General features: G+C 35.3%; 1 long non-coding RNA gene across 1 annotated transcript in view; it reads left to right on the top strand.

Annotated features, from left to right (window-relative positions):
• The window catches only part of LOC109499712, a 53549-nt gene extending 47315 nt beyond the window's left edge, over window positions 1–6234 (top strand). The window contains exons 5-8 of the long non-coding RNA XR_002157169.3: window positions 710–812; window positions 1713–1897; window positions 2932–3023; window positions 5736–6234. This is a non-coding gene — a long non-coding RNA (uncharacterized LOC109499712). The remainder of the gene's footprint in view (window positions 1–709; window positions 813–1712; window positions 1898–2931; window positions 3024–5735) is intronic.
• Window positions 6235–19669: the final 13435 nt, after the last annotated feature.

Raw genomic sequence — 19669 nt, 5'->3', positions numbered from 1 at the left:
AGGGTATGTGTGTGTTAAACACAACCAGTTAGTTATTATGTAATATTTTCCTTAAAAGATCCTTAGAAAGATGACTATATATAAAATCTGTATTCTTACTAGCATCTTGCTAAAAGAATGACACTTTCAATTCTTTTTCCTAAAAACTCTGATTTAATTTGGCACACAATAGTATGCTGTCAATTATTAATTTTCCTATTATTGGCAAATTGTACTAAGTTTATTTTTATCATCATGATTATTACTAATCTTAAAAAATAAAAACTTGAAAATATTAAAAAGTAGACCAGAGCATTTATCATGTGCCAAATGTCATGAAAGTCTAGTTATTATTTTCTGTCAATATCACAGTTTTAATAAGGAGTGGAAAACATTTCTGTATGTTAACATATTTCAGCTCTTTCGAAAAACGGTATTTGGCGACCTGCAAGAGGGTCTATTATAAAACCTGGGAACTGTGAATCACAACAGAAGGGATAAAAATAATCTGTTTTATATGTTAAATTTTAAACATTGATCATTTTTTATTATAAATTTATGTGTACCTTTTTTGTTTTCCTTTTCCCCTCCTTACCTTCCATCGCATAAGACTTAACAGTGATGCTGCAGATCTAAACTCGACCTGACACCTACTTCCTAACTAATTAATTATTATGTCACACGGTCAACAAGGGAAATCACTTAACTTTTCTGGCCTTTTTCTCTTTAGAATGAAAGACACAACCCTTTTCGGATATGGAATCCTTGGATGAAATGTGCTTTGAACAAAATTCTTTCTCCGTTTAGTTTGACACTACTCAGCCTTGTAATAGGTTTGTCAAGTTTAGCTAATTAAGAAAGCTTTATGGAGGGGGCCTGGGTGTCTCAGTTGGTTGAGCCACATTTCTCTTGGTTTTGGCTTAGGTCATGATCTTATGGTTTGTGGGTTTGAGCTTCGAGTTGGGCTCTGGGCTGACAGCCTGGAGCCTCAGAGCCTCGGTTGGAATTCTCTCTCTCTTTCTCTCTTTCTCTCTCTCCCTCTCTGCCTCTGCCCCCAACGCCCACCCCCCCCCCCCCCGCCCAGCTCGCACATACTCTCTCTCTCTTAAAATAAATAAACATTAAAAAAAAAAGCTTCAGGGAATGAAGATATCTCTTCTTTTTTTTTTCAATATATGAAGTTTATTGTCAAATTGGTTTCCATACAACACCCAGTGCTCATCCCAAAAGGTGCCCTCCTCAATACCCATCACCCACCCTCCCCTCCCTCCCACCCCCCATCAACCCTCCGTTTGTTCTCAGTTTTTAAGAGTCTCTTATGCTTTGGCTATTGAAGATATCTCTTCTAAGAGATACAATTCCTGTGTATGTTTAGAGTGAGATTTACTGAGCACAGTCCTAAGAGGCACTTGTGTTAGACTTACATTGACCTCGTTTGCTGGTGTTTGCAAAAGGAGTGTTTAAGTTATCTGTTGTGGGAGATTTGTGCCTTAAACAACTTTCCTTTCCCAATCTAAAAGGGTTGAAAATCTGTGAAGCTGAAATTAATGACAGTTCCCAATGTGATGTGTCCAAATTTTCGTCTTCTGACTGGTTGTGCTTTTATTGCTGTCACTGGTAAAACTTTGAGACCTATTTCTTCTGGGGCAGGTCAGGTGTGATTAATGTGCTTTGTGAGAGTCATGTAATAAGTCTATATACTTGTTAACAAGTATATATCTATCATTACACAGGCCAAGCCATGGATTCCTTTGCAACCTGCCTGTGAAAAAGACATCACCTGGTTACTTCAGAGCTCTGCTCCCTTCCTGTTAAGGATGCAGAGTTGACTCTTGGCACAACGAAGCTTAGAGAAACCTGGAATGTTTTATGGATGCTGTCTGGCAGTTTTGATTCAGAACTAGAGGAAGACCAACAGGTGTGAACTCGTCTGCATCTGGCATCAAATAGTTCATAACTTGAAGTCTGCAACCTTATTTTGGTGAGACTCTTGAGGACCACAAAGGAGAAAAAGCACATGGAATTCTTAATAAAATCCAACAAAACAACATAGGAATAGGTAGTCACTTTAAATGTGGTAGGAAAACATGTGCTTCAAATGAAAGGTCGCTCAGCATTATTGCCTTCAGTTTTACGGAATGGAGAGCTGCTGTTATCACCGTTATTAGTCAGGGCTGTTCCAGAGTCTTTGCTCAGGCATTTAAAGGTGCACAGAATAAAAGGCAGGAGTGCAAATCATCAGCCTTTGTAAATATTATCATTGCATACCTGAAAACCATGGAGTGATGTTTTCCAAACTGTAAAAATATTAAAATGATCACAGAATTAAGGTATTTAGGAAATGACAACAAAAAAGTATCATTCTTTATACAAATAGTAACTAGATAGGAAAACAAATATTGTCATAATAAAAACAAATAAGATTATCATAATAAAAACAAAAATAACTTACCTACAAATACATTTAGCAGCAATTAGGTACTACTGTGATAAAGATAGCTGTAAAACTCTAATGAAAGGAATAAAAGAAACTCAAATGAAAGCAAAGACAAAACCACCTTGTTCCTAGATAAGAATATCCAATATTTATAGCTCCCTTAATCTCCAAAAGGCAGTAACAAATAAAATTAAAAGATATTTTGTTTTATTTAGAGACAAAGTGATACTACCATTTATTTGAAAACAAATGAACATGTGAAAATTCAGAGGGCAATTTCTCAAAGGGTGAATAGTAAAAGTGCACTAGTCCCCACTGGATGTTAAAATATTTTATAATGCAGCAGAAGCTAAAACTGTGTTTTACTGGAATCTGAATGAAAGACGGGTAAAGGGAAATGAACACAGAGTTCACACACTATTCATGGATGTTTGTGTCCAGCTGAGGTGGGTTAATGAAAAGAATCAGAACAGATTCTGTCACTCACCTGACACTGCTTACCATCTTCACTGCAGCAAAACAAGCTGGTCCCAGGTCAGCTGAAAAAAGAGCTCACCAGTAAGATGGACTCCAGAAGAGATAAGCACCATGTAGGAGAATTTTCCAGGTATGTCACTGCTACCACATACATGAAAGCATAGCAGAGTCCCAATGTGGTTATGCTTAGGAAAAAAAAAAAAAAGATGGCAAAAAGCAACAAAAGTGGTTGCTAGCAGAATAGGGCTCTAAATGATTTAAAATATTTTACAGTACCTTAATTATACTTTGGTTTTTCAAATATTGTAAGAAATTTCCAGGTCTCTGTTCAGATAGCAGTCTGTGTTTCACTGTCCCTGCTGGCGGGAAGGGAAGGTCTGGTTGTCCTGTTCTGGTCCAGGTTGTTTAGATTTGGTGATGAAAGGAAGAGCTACTCCCAGATCTGTCATTTCTTTGTACAGGTATATTCCTTTGTACAGGTATATCCTTCCTTTCACCAAATCTAAACGTGTGTGCCTCTCTCTTTTCCTCCCCTTTTATTTATTCCCTTTTTTCCTATGGGCTCTTCTCCATCCTTGATTTTTTTTTAAGAATTATAATCATTTATGCCTCTTGTCTTGAGGACCAGGTATTTATTTTAAAATATATCACATTCATCCATGGGATCTCCTCCTAAGTTGGTGTCCTTAGTAATAGGCTAATAACATGTAGGTGAAAAATGTATAGGGATAGTTCTTTGCTTTTTGTTTAAAATTTATTGGAAAGCATTATATTCTCATGGCACTTGGTTTGATATCATTTGTGAATTAATCAAGTTACATGAGCTGGAACGAAGAGTCCGGTCTCCTGTGCTACACAGTTCAAGAGTGTGAGAAGCGGTGAGCCATTGACACAGAGGACAGCAATATGGTTTCCGTAGAGGCTCTTTGTCTTCTGCCATTCACTCTCCGTTTCTCAAATTCTCCGTCTTTAACTATGTTCGACTCTGTATCTTACAACCTCTCCACCTCCTGTTCCAGCATATGCTCTTCTTGATTCAGTTTATTTCAGAGTCACGCCTGTTTGCTCATGGATTTCCTTAAGGACCGCCACTTCTTATGCCAAGGTTGTGCATTTATTTTCTCATCAAAAGGGGGAAATCATCATTTGCCAAATGATTTTTCTGTTTTTCAGTTCATCTCTAAATGACAGCTCATGATTCAGCCTGCGTTGTCAACAGCCTCTATCTTCCACTCTTGTTACTATAGTTATTATCTGTGAGACATCTATCATTTTCAATTTTCTCACACCAGTGGTCTGCTGGTTGGCTGAATTTATTCCATCTCTAGCCATTTCCTTTCTTATTAGATATGCCCTTAGATTCAGAGTCAGTAGCAAGCCTTGTCATCAGTAACAAGCAATTATTTACACTTTAATTTTATTCATTTTGTAAGCTAGAGGTTGGATATTTGAGACTTCTGGTTTAATTTAGTTTGTTCACTGAATTCAGTTGATCAGTCCGGCTATCTGCTTCCTGTTCTATGCCTTTCCTAAGCTCGATATTTTCTTACCAAACACAAAGATTTTGTGTTTTATTTTCTCTTCATTTAGTTTAGTTTCACAAGGGGAACTTGCTACTTTTGAAAATTTTATTGACTTCCTTACAAAGGTAGATAAGCAGCAATAAGAAATAATACATTATAGTATAGCACGATATAATACTGGTTCTTTTATCGCATAGTTAGAACACATTTAAAATATTTTTTAAAAATTCCAGCTTCATAAAAACCCTTGATGATGTCAGTTGTAAATAATCCACTTTGCAAATTCCACCTGTAATTAATATCAAACGTATCAGCATTACCATATGATAATGTAAGGTTTTTTACTTCTTTCACTTTAAATATCCAATGTTAATTTTGTTTCCTTATAGTCTTCACCAGTGTTTTTCAAACTTCAGTCAGAATCACCTGGAGGGCTTGTTACCCCACAGACTGCTAGGTCCCACCCCAGAGTTACCAATCCAGGAGATCTGGGTTGGAGAAGAATTTGCATTTCTAACAGTTCCTAGGTGATGTTGACCCTGCATTGTATGAATCTGTGCTAATGTAAGTGTTTTGGTAAAAAAAAAATTGTATTTTTTTTCACTTAATTTAAAATTTGTATCACTGCTCTCCATTTCTTAAGTTTTAAAATCTGATGTTTTATATATAAAGCTATATCTAAAAGCTCATTACAACACAGAGCTAAGTATGTTCCTGACATTCCTTGCATATTTCAATTCCTTTTCCCAGAAGCAAGCATTTTTGGCTCTTAGGGTTTCATGAAAATCAGATCATTCTGGTGCTGATCTGTCAGGCAGCCAAAGAATGATGTCTGAAACTACTGCACAATGAAAGGCACTAGACTTGGATCTTGTTTGTTTGTAGCTATTGCTCTGAGCCTACAGGGGTATCTTCGTTTATAACTATACTTATGACCAAACCTTCCTTAATACTCTGTTCCTGGGTGACTTCTTAGATTACTAGGCATTGATGTCTCTGATCTCCTAAAGTTAAATGATCAGCATCTTTAAGCATGTTGTTACCCTCTTCAGGCATTTTCATTCAAAAGCCTACTTTTGTATTTATCCTGTTAGCCTAGTGGAAACCTATTTTCACCTTCTGTATGCTACTGGTTTGATTTCCTGACATCCTTATGTTGGCTTTACAGTCTTAAGTGGGTGTCACTGTGTTCTTTTATAGGCTCACTGTGGCCAATGAGATACCTCCTTCCAGTGAAGAATTATGGTAATTGACAAAACGGGTTAGGATTTAAACAATATCCAAAGAGGGGGCTTACAGATAACCTCCTTAATTCTCAGGTTTTGATTACCTGCCACTCTGGCAGCTACCCTTTTTTCTATTAACTCCACAACGTGTGACTCGGAAGAGAAAAATATCTTGTGTGGGCTCACCTACCGAATCAGTATGAAGTGTAACTCTACGGCATGCGGATGTCTTCTATCTGGAGAAACTTGGATACCACAGGTAATTACTGTACTGTTCTCCAAGCCTTTTTTTCATCTAGGAGGGCTTGAGGCACTGTCTGCACTGTGTCAGTGCTTTTGGGAGTCTGGATTGCTAGGTAAACTTTTGTATGTGTCCTTAGAACCGGTTGATGGCTTAAATTCGTGAATTCACTCAGTTCTTGGGGTCCTCTTGGGAGAGTTCTTTCATTTTGGGTTTCCTTTCATTTCTCCTTTCTCCTTTCCTTTCCTATGTGTTCACTCCCAACATTATTATAACTCTCTTTACCTAAGTGTGAATCTTCTTAAAAATTATTTTAATTATTTTTATATAGTTAAGATTTTCTTTTTAAGACTGTGAGTCTTGTATGCTGAATGGTTCTGTTTGCAACTTTTCACACTTTTTCCATTGGAGATCATAACAGAAGCAGTGTATTTCACAGATCATGTAGCACGATAATTATGAAACTAAAGCCAGGTCCGTCTCAACAGTTAGAAAAAAAAAAGAAATCATTATTAATAATCCAGAATGGCGTCTTCTGAGGGGGCTAATAATAAGAATAATTTCTTTGCCTCCAAATTTCAGAATTTACTGAGAACCAAGACACAAGCATTGTCAACTGCCTATCAATATATCAGCTTATTTCAAATAAGGTTTAATGGGAATTATGGCTGGATCTGGGGCCAAATGGATTTTTCAATACTTCATTCTAAATTTAAGTTACTATCCGTAGCCAGAGTTGGATGACGACTGCTCCCTTCCCCACTCACTCCAGCCTTGGTGACAAAGGATGCTTCTATAAACTTACAGCTTGATAGAGCAGAAAATGTGTGTTTCTTGAAGAAAAGCCATTATGAGAGAGAAAGAGAGAGGATCCCAGAAGGGGGCAAGTAGAGTGTGCTTAATTCCTTCTCTTGAGTTCCCTAGTTAAGATGAGCTGATGGGATTCTCTATGAACAGGAAATTTACTTCTGTCATCTCTAAATTTTCTGGGACACACAGCTGTCCAAGAAATAGTAGGTATAGACCATGCATGTCATAGAGGTCAGACACAAATTGTAAAATAAACTAAATTTCTTAAGAGTAACAATGCTTTTTTTCTCTTCCTGCATTTTCAGTATCACAAGATAGATGGGGATAATGCTCTGGGAAATATACAAATATGATTAACAATCCAAAAAAAAAGTACTCAGGTTTGTTTTCTTTTAAAGCAGAGGTATTAAAATGAAAATAAAAACAGCTGCACGAGGGAACAGAATTTGGTAATTTCAATAAACCACAAAACTGGTGAGGTCCTTATTTGAACTTCTTAGAATGAGCTTGGATATAGTAAAATTAAAGAAGTTAAGTATGTAGATAGATTAAGAGGCCGTGTAACTATTGTATAGTACTAATATCAGTAGAACTTTTAGCGCAGATTTTATGATTTTGAGGTTTTGTTCATAATCATTATCCATAAGGCAGTGAAATACTCTCTTGGGAACAATTTCATTTGACAATCTGAAATAGCATGAGTTTATGCATTCTGCTGGCATATGATCATGCAGGATAAAGATATCCATAAGGCATGCTCACTTTGAGATCATTTCAGCATTCAAGTTGAACAGATGGGCCGCAGAGATCTGCCAAGTGAAAGAAGTTGACGAGGCTGGGAATATTGCCATTACCTATAAGGACAAATTTCAAAGGAGGATTTTTGTCTACCTAACTCCAATAATTCTAATGAGCATACATCTATATTTTAGGGCTCTGTGGGTACTCAGGCACTATGTTCAGTCTTGTCTCTGTTAGGCTTAATAAGGGAAGATGAGTGCAGTGATTGCTTATTTTAAATTATATGTGAATTTAATTTGAATTAGAATTAATGACATTATAAATATCTGCCATTAATTCAATTGAATAATTTCAAATCATTTATTCATTAAAATTTATTGAAAGCGGTAGGTACTGTACATCATGAATTACAGGACATATAAAACTGAATATGACATTGTATCTTCAATCAGGAAATTCATAGGTCCTTTGGGGAGACAGGCTTGCAAACCAATAATTAAAATCTGTATATGAATGAAGTATGATAAGTAACACCACACATTAGCAACACAAAAGTACATAAGTTCATTAGCTGCACAAAAAACAAGTAAACAAGTCAGGAGAAATCAATGAAGCATTTATAGAAATATAGAGAAAACACATTTTTCATGATATTCTTCCACAACATTCACATACAATCTCTAATGCATCACATAAGACAATTTTTCAGATGATGAAGTTTTGATAATATTATTAAGCATAGCTCATTGAATGGACAAAGACTATTTACTTAAGGATATTTTATGACAAAAAGAAATGAGTAAAGATTTTGTTCTGTGTTTGTGTTTTTATTGTGGTGGTTTTTAATGGTGGAACAGGGTGGCATAATGTAAAGGAAACTCTTGGTAACTTTCCCTATGATTTTAATTACATCAATTTTCAAGATGAGCCCAAGGTCAAATTTTGGGATTTAGCTGATAGGATCCATGCTTTCATTCTTTCCTCTATGTTTAAAAATTAGATAATTATGCGATTGGATTTTGCTGAAAATGTGATGCATTTTCAGGTTACTTTTCTATGATGTGGAAACTCTAAAAAGACATCTGATGAGAAGCAAAAAATTTGTGTTTCTTTGTTCTGAAGAACCAATTCACAGGCCAAGTTGCACAAATAATTGTTGTTCACTAGATGGCAGAATACTAAAAGAATACTCTGGCATAGTGAGGCTACTTTCCTAAATGTGCTGGGCAATTTGATTTAAGGGCCTTTGTGTCACTGCAAAATTCAGTGACTCATTGTTCTGTGACATTAAATATATATGAATCTTCTGAAATATCCCCTACCACAGATGAAGGTAGTTTCAATAAATAAATAATAGAATCTTAGATTTGTAAGGGACTTTTTATCATCCTTGTTAACTCTGGCATGACCGCAGACCTATGCCTTCTTCTGTGTTTCCTAGGCCAGTTATTTTCATTATAATTCTCCTGGCTTCCTAACTCATAAACCTAGGAAATATCTAGGAAATATTGTTGAATCCTTTCTCTCTCTTGCCCACCTTTAACACAATATTAAATATCATGAACAAAGTTCTGTGGATCTACTTCAACAGCTGGTCTTTGTGATATGCTCCCCCTTCCTCTTATTTTTTCCTCCTAATACATTCAAGGCACTGCTCTGGTTAAGCCATCCATTTTTTCCACAGTCTGTTGTAACTGTTTCCTACCTGTCCTTTCTGCCTTGAGTCTTGGTGTGGCCAAGGTAACCTCCAGACTGCCTCAGCTTATCTTTCCAAAACACACATTTCAACACATCAGGCTATTTTTAAAATACTGTGAGGATCACTTTTCACCCATCAGGCAAAAAATTTAAAAACAAAATTTGATGAAAACTCCCATTAGCTGGAATATGGAGTAGAAGGCATTCTCTTACGCTGATGGTAGGGCTACTGAACATCTCTATTTGTGACAGGCAATTGTGCAACATTTTGATATTAAAAAAATAAATTTTTTGAACAATTCCTCTGCTATTAATTTTGTTGCAGCATTATTTCTAAAACCCAAGCCCGTAATGAACCTTAATATTAATCAATAGAGAAATGTTTTAGTTTGGAATGTTTACATAATGGACTATTGTGTAGTCAGAATAAAGTGGATCAAATGTGTTGATAAGGAACCATCTTCAAGGTAAATTACTACTTGAAAGAACAAGGTGCAGAGTAAAATGTAGTGTATAAGTCATTTGTGTTAGAATATTTATTGCATGGTTTTCCCACATATACCCATGTAAGCGTGTGACACATCATAGCATAGTGGCTAACAGCACAGATCCTGGCGCCCTAGCTGCTGGGTTCAAAGCCTAACGTTGCCTCTTACTAGTTCTATGACCCTGGGAAAGTTAGTCTTTCTGAGCCTCAAGTTCATCTTTGTGAAACGGAAATGATAATAGTAACTACCTAATAGCACTGTGGTGAGGATTAAATGGGTTAATACATGTAACTTGCTTTGAATGGCATCTGATACATAATAAGCTCTAGTGTTCGCTGTGAATTTATACAGTAGTCAATATCTTCCTAGAAGGATCTGTAAGCAACATCTCTGGAAGTTAGGTCCAAGGGGTAAAGGATATCTCTTTTTTTTTCCCTAATATACTGCACAAGTACTATTAAAAGGGAATACCTCTAGAAAAAAAATCTTTTAGTGGTTCTCTGTTGCTTTTGGGTGAATTTGAAATGAATTGTGTCATCAAGACCTTTCATGATCACTTATGGTTTCCCTGTTTGGTTTCAATTTGTGTGCCTCTCCTATCCTCTGGTCACAGATTTTATCCAACACTCTTTGAATTTGTTATGTTCTCCTGGATATTCCTTCCTCCGATAGAATGCCCTTCTCACCCTTAACAGAAAGCCCTCACCTGGGCCCTGTGCTTCTTCACAGGCTCTCATAGCACTTGGAGTGCTCCTGTGTTATATAGCTTGTTTACATGATGATTGCTAGTCCAAATATTTACCTCACCCATTTATTGTGAACATTTAAAGCCAGGAATTATGTCATTTTTTATCTTCTGCATTCATTGTTCATGACAGTGACCAAGTATTTGCTTGATAAGTATTAAATTAATGAATAAATGAACTGTAAACAAAATCTACTCCCCCTACAGACACACCCAGATATTCCTTCTAAAAGAGTTATCAGTGCTGGAAAACAGAAACCTCACTGCATACTTCAAACTGAGTGGATTAGGGATGTGGTTACACAGGTGTGGGCAGGCTTAATGAGTAAAAAGATGATACTAAGGTATCTAAGTTTAATAACTGCAAGATGTGAGAGCACTACCGGGAAACAGTAGGGTTATGGTACCTAGGGGTCTGGTGGAAGGACTGGATGGGGATGGTGCTTTGGAATTTGAGGGAAACTACAATTTGTCCTGGGAATCTGGACAGGGGGTGTCTGGTCCATGTCAGATCTCTGAAGGTGGTGTGGCCTAGTGGGCACTCACATTGCTGATGTGGAATGATAGATAGGTGTTGAATTGCCCCAGACCATGGCCCAGTTGGTAGGCATATGGCTTGGCTGGCTCTCCAACTACCAAGGTAGTGCTGCTGGCTATGGTTGGTAGCCTGTTTGGAGAAGCTGGATCTAGGAGGGAGGATTGGTCCACAGTCTGCAGCTACACAGGCAGTGCAGAGAGGAAGTGGAGAATAGGAAGGCAGTCTTTTCTTCCTTCCTCTTCCTTCCAGTTCTCCTTCACAGCAGAATTTCTTGCATCTTTTCTTCCACTGCAGTTTTCCTCCATTGGTAGATCTTAACAGGAAGCCAGTTGATAAGGGAGTCTGAAAACTGTAGTTTGAAGAATTTCATCTCCACCATCTCAGAGGAGTCTACAGAAGGTTAGACTTGTTTCTGAAAGACAGCAACTGCTTCAAAGTGGAATGTGTTAAAGATTTCCTATCCTTCCCAGAGTTGAATTTGTAGACCTGCAATACAATTGACAATATCTATGTCCCCTTTAAGTTCCTGCCTCAGAATTTCTGCAAAAATACTTCAAATTTATGTAACACTTCATGATTTTTCAGTGTAGTTTCACATATATTTCCATCTTACATGTGAGTTTAGATCATCCTGTAGTTCTTAGACGTTTTTGGGTTTTGTTTTTGTTGGTTGTCTCGTTTTCAAATTTTATTTAAAAAATATTTCTAGAGTTACAAAGAATTTGCAAAAATATACAGAAATGTATTACCAACAGCAATGTATGAGTGTACCTGTTTACCCCACAGCATTTTTATCAGGTTGTGTTTGCATACTTGCAGAACTTTGCCATTCTGAAACACCTCAGTGTTGTTTTAATATACATTTCTTTAATTATCAGTGAGTTTGAACATTTTTTCATGCTTTCAGAATTATTCCTATTTATTTCTTATGAATTGTCTGTTTATATGTTCTTTTTTCTTATTTTTCTGCTTGATTGGATCTTTGTCCTTCCATTTTTAAGAGTTACCTATATATTGGAAATTTTAGCCCTTTGTAACATATGTTGAAAATATTTTCAATTGCTTTTTGACTTTACTTTTGATATTCTTTGCAACAAAACATGTATTTTGTTTTTAAAATGGTATGTAATCAAATTATCATTTTTTAAAATCATCCCTGGATTTGGACTCAACATCAAAAAACCTTTTCCTACCCAGTAATTAAAGAGGACTCTTCGATGCTTTCCTCTAGTACTTGTATGGTTTCAAATTTTACATTTAGATCTCTAAACTATTTGTAGTTTATTCTTGTGTGTGATGCAAAATAAACATGTAATTACCCCTTTTCCCAAATGACTACCAAAATGAGAAAAATTTATTAAAATATCCATCTTTCCCCTGATTAATTTAAGATGCTACCTTCATTATATACTAAAGTTCAGTGTGTGTGTTTGTGTGTGTGTGCGTGTGTGTGTGTGTGTGTGTGTGTGTGTTTATAAATATATTTGATCTGTTTATGGGCTTTCTATTTATTTCACTGCTGTATGTGTCTCCATAAGCCAGTACCAAACTGTTGTAATTATACACACTCTGTATTATGTTTAAGTATCTGATTGGGTTATCCCTCCCTAATAGTTTTTCTTTTTCATTTTTGCCCTGAATATGTATGCATTTTTCATATGAATTTCAGTATCAACATTTCTAATTCCATTGAATAAAAATACTTCTTAATGTTTTTGTTGGGACTGTGTTACATTTATAAATTAAGGAGCACAGACATCTTTATAATGCTGCATTGTCCTATGTAAGAACATATGTATTTTCCCATATGTTCAAATTTTACTTTTATGTCTTTGGAGTTTAAAAAAAAATTTTTGTTAGAGAATAAAATACGTTGGACACATTTCTTTTTTTAAGTTTATTCCAAAATATTTAATCTTCCCTTCTGTTAGCATAGGTGAATCATATATATCTACTATCATATATAACTACTTGGTTATCGTTTATATATGTAAAGACCATTAATTTTTTGTCAGTTTTTAATCCTGCTACCTTACTGAATTATTTTTGAGTTAGTTTTATGATTGATTGTAAGATTTTCTGGCTATATTATTATGTCATCTGTAGATAAAAATACTTTTACAGCCTGTTCTTATGACTTTAATTTATTTTGTCTATAGCAGCTAATACTTCTAGTACAATGTAGAAGAGTTGTAGAGTTAATGGGCATACTTGTGTTGTTCTCATTCTTAGAGAAATGTCTCCAATGTTTCTCTACTAAATTAGACACTAGCTTTAAGACTAAGTTATACATATTTTACAAGGTTAAGAAAGTATCCCTCAATTCCTATTTTTGAGTGAGTTTTTTTTTATCATGAATGTTTTTCAATCTTAACAAAAACTTTCTTATTATCAATGGCAAAAAATTGTATGAATTCTTTCCCTTAGAGATTCATCAATGTGGTGTACAATATTAATCGATTTCCTAATATTGAACCAACGTGCATTCTTCAAATAGATCCGGTTGTTGATTATTATCTTCTTATTCTGGTGCTGGATTAATTTGCTAGTATTTTATTTAATGTTTTTGCATGTACATACACTGGTGATAATGGTATGCAATTTTCTATATTTTTACTATCTTTGGGAGATTTTGGCATCAGTGTAATATTTGTTTCCTAAAAGGAATTTGCACCTTTCCTTCCTTTTCTCTGGAATAATTTATAGAGCATTGGGTCTATCTGGTCTTTGAAGTTTGGTAGTATCCTCATGTGAAACCATTTGAGATTCGTACTTTTTTTGTGGAGTAGTTCCTGTAGTCGGTTGAATAATGGCCCCTCAAATGCTGTTTAGTCCTAATCCCCAGAACCTGTGAAGGTGACCTTATTTGGAAAAGGAGTCTTTGGGTCTTTGCAGTTGTAATTAAAGATATCAAACTGAGATCCTCTCAGATTAGTGTGGGCTCTAAATCCAATGGTGTGTGTCCTTACAAGAGGTGGAAAAAAGGGAAGGGCACACAGAATCAGAGAAAGCCAGGTGAAGACAGAGGTAGAGAGGGGCGTTATCCTGCTGTGAGCCAAGGAATTCCAGGAGCCACCAGAAGCTTCAAAAAGCAAAAATAGGTTTTCTCCTAGAAACTTTAGAGGGAACACTGATGACACTTTGACTTCAGATTTGTAGTCTTCAGAACTGTGCTAGAATAAGTTTCTCTTGTTTTAAATGACCCAGTTTGTGATAATTTGTGACAGCAAACTTAGAAAACGAAGACAGTTCCTTAATAACTTTATTATGTTTATGGAAATGGTCTTTTAAAGCATTCTAACTCTAATGGGGTCAGATTTGGTAGCCTGTCTTTCCCTAGGAGACTAATTCATTTTATCTAAGTTTTTCAATGTATTTGTAAAGATATCTGTAAATTATTCTCCTATGATTTAATTTTTTCTTCTGTTTCAGTATTTTTCTCATTGACATTTATTATTTTTTGTATTTATACTTTTATTGGTCAAGTCAGCTGGTGGTAGCTCTATTTTTAATTTTTTTTCAAAAAAATAAGGATTTTAATTTACAAATCAGATATACTGTTTTCTGTATTCTGCCTCAGTTTTCACTTTTGAAAATTATTTCTTTTTTTGCACTTTCTTTTGGCTTACTTTGTTGTTCTGTTTTTTTTTTCCAGTTTTTAAAAATGGGACATAAATGCATCTATTTTGATTTCATTTTTACCAATGAAAGTGTATAGTGCTATACATTTTCCACTGATCGCTGCTTTAAATGTATCCCACAGACTGATACGCAGTGTCATTGTCATCATCATTATTTTCACCCAAGTTCTTTAATAGTTTTGCTTTTGCTTTTTCACTTTCTGTTTGGGAAGATCTGTGCTTGGAAATATAAATAAAATTGGTCTAAGCCCCCAACCCTCATACCATCCTGTGTGTAATGGTTGTCCTGTGGCTCCTGTGAATTCTCAGCATCCGAGGTCAGTGCTACCTAGTCCAAGGTAGGTCAGCCACATCTAATCTGAGAAGCAATACAAATATTTGGGGAATTTCTTCTCTTCTATTTAGAAGGGAAATATTAGGGAGTGAGACAATTGGTCCCATGTTCTTTCCCCTATTTTCAACTGCATCCAAATAAATCGACTTTGCCCATGACCTTTTTCTCATAGTCCCCCCTGGGAAGATTGTTTATTTTGTTAAAACATGTAAGTGGACCATGGAAAACTAAAACAGGATAGATTTAAATTACAAAAACTACCTCAGAAGTCAATTCACAACATATGTTTATTAAAAGGGTAAAAGTTTTTTTTTTTTTTTTAGCATTTAGAAATGAGTTTTTAAAGAATCTATAGTTAAACAAATTTTAAGGATCCCTTTGTAAGAAATTGTAAAGTTCCTAACTGAGTAATTAAATTGTTTGACTTTATAAATTAGTAAGCTTTGTAAACTAGTTAGTTTAGCTTTAATTTTAATATTTGGATGAAATCTAAAACCAATAATAACCCAAGGCATCCTAGAAAATTTTAATTGAAACCTAAATTCAAAAGGTTTAATTGAGTCATCTGAGAATATTGTTGGCTTTTTAAAATTATTGTTATGATAAAAAATAGTGCTGGTTACCGTAAATAACACCTTTCTTTCCTGAATCCTAATATATAACATGAATGTTAATTTGAGAGTAGTTCTAAATGAAGTGAAAAATCAGAAGCTAAAATTATTAAGGTACAAAAATATTTTATCAAATGAAAGAATATGCACTGAATTCTTATGTTTACATAGGAGAACAAAACAAGTGAAGACAATCTTGGCCTATTAAATTATCAGTACAATATTGTGGGTATTGACTGGATATGATGAGTGGAATCAAAATAGTTTAAAAAAAGAATAAATCAGCAACACACTGAGAGAATGCAAAATTAAAATGAATAATTAGTAATTTCTACTGAAGCTGATTACTAATAGTAACTTCATCTTTAATTGTATAATGGAAATTTAACAGCTCAGTAGCATTCTCAGTAATGTGCACTTTGATAATATTCAAATATAAAATCCATGAAAAGTGTTGAATAAAATACAGAATATGTACCCTTCTGTATAAGGAAAATTAACTCCTGGGTAAATATGCCAGGTTTACAATTTACAACATTTAATTGGGCATTAATCAAGTATAGCATAGCACATTAGCTCTTGTGTATTTTAAATAAATACTCTGAAAGGGAACATTTAAACAAATCATCTAAAGTTTATTTGGATGGCTTGTGGGATTTGGAAACTGAGAACTAAAATTTATTATTTAGGATCTTTAAACCTAATTCCTGCTTTGAATTGTGTTGGTAGAACCATGTAAATTTTAGTCCACGAAGGGTGATTTAAGTCCCAGTTTCCAGATGAAATAGAGAAAGGAAATAGAGTGAAATCTATCTCTACATAAACAAATCATGTCCCTTATTAATAATGCTTCAGCTCTACAGGATAAACTGGTAGGATTTATGATACCTCAATCCTATTACTCAGTAAAATCAAAAGAAAATGCAAATCGTAATCCAGGATTTTACTTGGCTAAGTAAGAGGTTATTTGGTTCAAGGGACCATTGTGTGTAAGATGAGGAGGAGAAATGGCAATTCTAAACAAGAACTCCAAGGGTGTAAAAGGAGATCATTTTCACCATCTCACATTTAATTCTAGAAGTACATGGGAAAAATGAGGAAGGCAGACCGAGCAGTGGTACTTTGCTTGTCAACCCTGCAGTTCACCTACTTTCATTAGGATGATGATGAGTTCGTATGTTGGTCTCCAGATGTTTTCCAGTGGTTATTTCATTATTATGTACATTTATATATAGTATATTTTATACTATATATAATTTTCTAGAAATTCTTGGAAATTATCAGACTATTGGAGATGTAAAGAACTGAGCTATTTTCTGCAATTTTCAGATTTAGTGCCTGCTAACACAATTCTGTGACTTGAACACTTGCTAGTTTTAGGTGAGGTACAGGGACAGTAGTGAATCATGCAGTTGCTTTAGAGTCATTCAAGCCTAAGACATCTCGATTCTGTGAAGTCAATGCTTCCCTGAACACCTAATTTGAACTAAAGTGCAGATCTAATATGTACCGTGTAACCATTTAGAATTTTAACATAGAATTCCCTGATTTCCGAAATCACACACAACCTCTCATTTTACTCTTTACATTTCATTGGTCATCTCCTTCTTTTTCCACTGTGGAAATGGTCAGAAAATTCGGCTGAGTTTGCTGCTACAGGATTGGGAAACTAAGAAGAGGAGATTCATGTCTTCAACAAATATTTACTGAGAAACTACGAAGAGACAGGCTATAGGATGATGTTGAAAGGTTGTTTTAATTCTTCAGAAAACCTCTAGTAATTCCTCAAAGATTTATGAAAGAGGGAAGAATTCTAAGCAAAAATCATTAAACCCACACCCAATGGGCTAATCCTGTTTTGGAGGAAAACAGTGACCAGTCATCTGAAACTACAGTAAACTTGCCAGATGTCCAGAAAAATGAGGGCTGTGCTGTGTTTTCTAATATTCCAATATTGCAATCTAACCAGTCCAACACTTTAATATATATATCAGCCCTTTTTCTGAAAGGAAAAGTGAACGTTCACACTTGAAGAATTTTTATGAAATTCAGCTTCACCATAAAAAACTTGTTTATTTTATGTTTATTTTTATGTTTATTCTAGGGATTTTAGTTGATTTCATATTTTTGGCTTCTTCTGTTACTAACAACTTTCCCCACGACATGGATATTATATCATTTGCCAAATTCATTGAATACACTAACCTTTCACAGCCATGTGACATGGTGAATCAGTAATATGTAATATGTAATATGTAATATGTAATATGTAAATTGGTCCTTTTATATGTTCTTGTATTCTCAGGCTTTCTTAATATTCTGGTGCCAGATAATATGAACAACTATTTATTCATTTGTTCATTCATTCATTCTTCGACAGACTAGACTCCAATGGGAATGTCTGTTCATTGTTTTCTTCTAAGACTTGCTGCCTCCCCTGCCCAAACTCTACTAGAGAATCTGGGCTAGGGACAAACTAAAGCATCCTTGCTACATCTAATGAAAAACTACAACATTTAGAATTTTGCCTCTGCTAGTATCACTGTGTTCTTTTGTATGAACTAGAGAAATGGATAGAGAGGGAAGAAATTAATGAGATGTGTAGAGAGGAACTAAGAAAAAAAAGATGGATGAAGAGCCTGATTGCATTCAGATTCCAGGTATATCTGAGACCCAGTTCTAGTCCTACTTTGGAATGGTGAGAGGTTCCTGCATCCTTTCGATAAAGTCCCTTGCATTTAACTTACTCTCAGTGGGGGAGCCTCTTACGTGTAAGCTATTTACTTCCAGCCAATACAGTACAGTATTACTAAATGGATATTATTAGACTGCTAATAGTTACTGGGCTATATAGTAGGTGCTGGGAAACAAAGACAAATGAGATATGGCCACTGATCTCAAGCACCTCTGATTTAAACAAATGCTCACTAGCACAGGGGAACGCAAAGAAAGTATTGTTGTAAATAGTGATGGATTTCTCATAATACCTAAAAAGGTCAATAGGGGTCTCTCATGATTCACTGAACCACTCTTCACAATGACTTACAAAAGCACTAAGTATTAATGAACTCAACATCCTTTCTTTTCATGATCTTGGAAATAAGTTATACTAAGCAATTGTATATGAATAAATGAGAGGGATTTGACTTTATGGTGCTAAAACAGCCTTTGCAATCCACTACAAGTCTGAAAATATTTTCCTTGTAATTTAAAAGTTCAAGTTTTTACTTCAAATACAGAATTATCGTTAGAACTTTTGTCTTAGTTGTTAGTGATGGGATTGCAGTATACTCATGGGGTGCTAGAAGGCACTCTAAGATAAGAGACTGTCTCACATAAGGTACTTACATATGTATCAGGACTAAAGAACACATAATCTGCAAGAAACAGAAAATGTAGATGAAAACGAAAAAGTTGCCTATATTCCTATTGGCAGTATTCTCCCTGGATATAGGATGAATTACTTGCCTCATTTTTTTTCCTCTTCTTTTGCATGTGCTTTTAACTAGGGCTATGTGAAATTCTTAACTATTGGAGAGAGCTTAGCTCTTGATTTTCAAAAGTATTTTGCTGATTTCCCTTATTCAGTTCTTGTTATCTGAAGTTGCATGTATGCTGTGGGCTCAGGACCAGCTTAACTATATTACCCTCTATAGTAGCCCTCTATTATTAGCTGGGTAGGTGATTATAATTGGCTTTAGCCAATAAGTTAATGAAAGATTGGTCATGTGATGTGCCCTAGGATAGGTATCTGTGAGGCAGACCTGTATCTGTATACATCGGCTTAGACTGCCGTAACAAAGTATCCCCATTGGGTGGATTACACAGCATAAAATTATTTTTTCATGGTTCTATAGGCTGGAGGTCTAAATTCAAAGTGATGTCAAGGTTGATGTCTTCTGAGGCCTCTCTCCCTGGCCTATAGATGGCCATCTCCTCCTCTGTGCTTTCACATGGTCTTTACACTGCGCCTATCTGGTGTCAGTATCCTAATCTCCCTTTCTGATAAGGATACCAGTAATATTGGATTAAAGCTCCCCTGTATGACCTCACTTTATTTTAATTACCTTCAAATCCAGTCACTTTCTGAGGTAGAGGGGCTTAGGACTTCAACATAGGAATTTGGAGGGACCCGATTCAGTTCACCTAACTGGCACTTAACTATAGTGCCATCTATAGA

The sequence above is a fragment of the Felis catus genome, chromosome B2 (assembly GCF_018350175.1).
Source record: "Felis catus isolate Fca126 chromosome B2, F.catus_Fca126_mat1.0, whole genome shotgun sequence".
Taxonomy (NCBI): Eukaryota; Metazoa; Chordata; class Mammalia; order Carnivora; family Felidae; genus Felis; species Felis catus.
The sequence above is the reverse complement of the archived record's forward strand: the minus strand, read 5'-3'. Positions and strand labels throughout refer to the sequence as shown.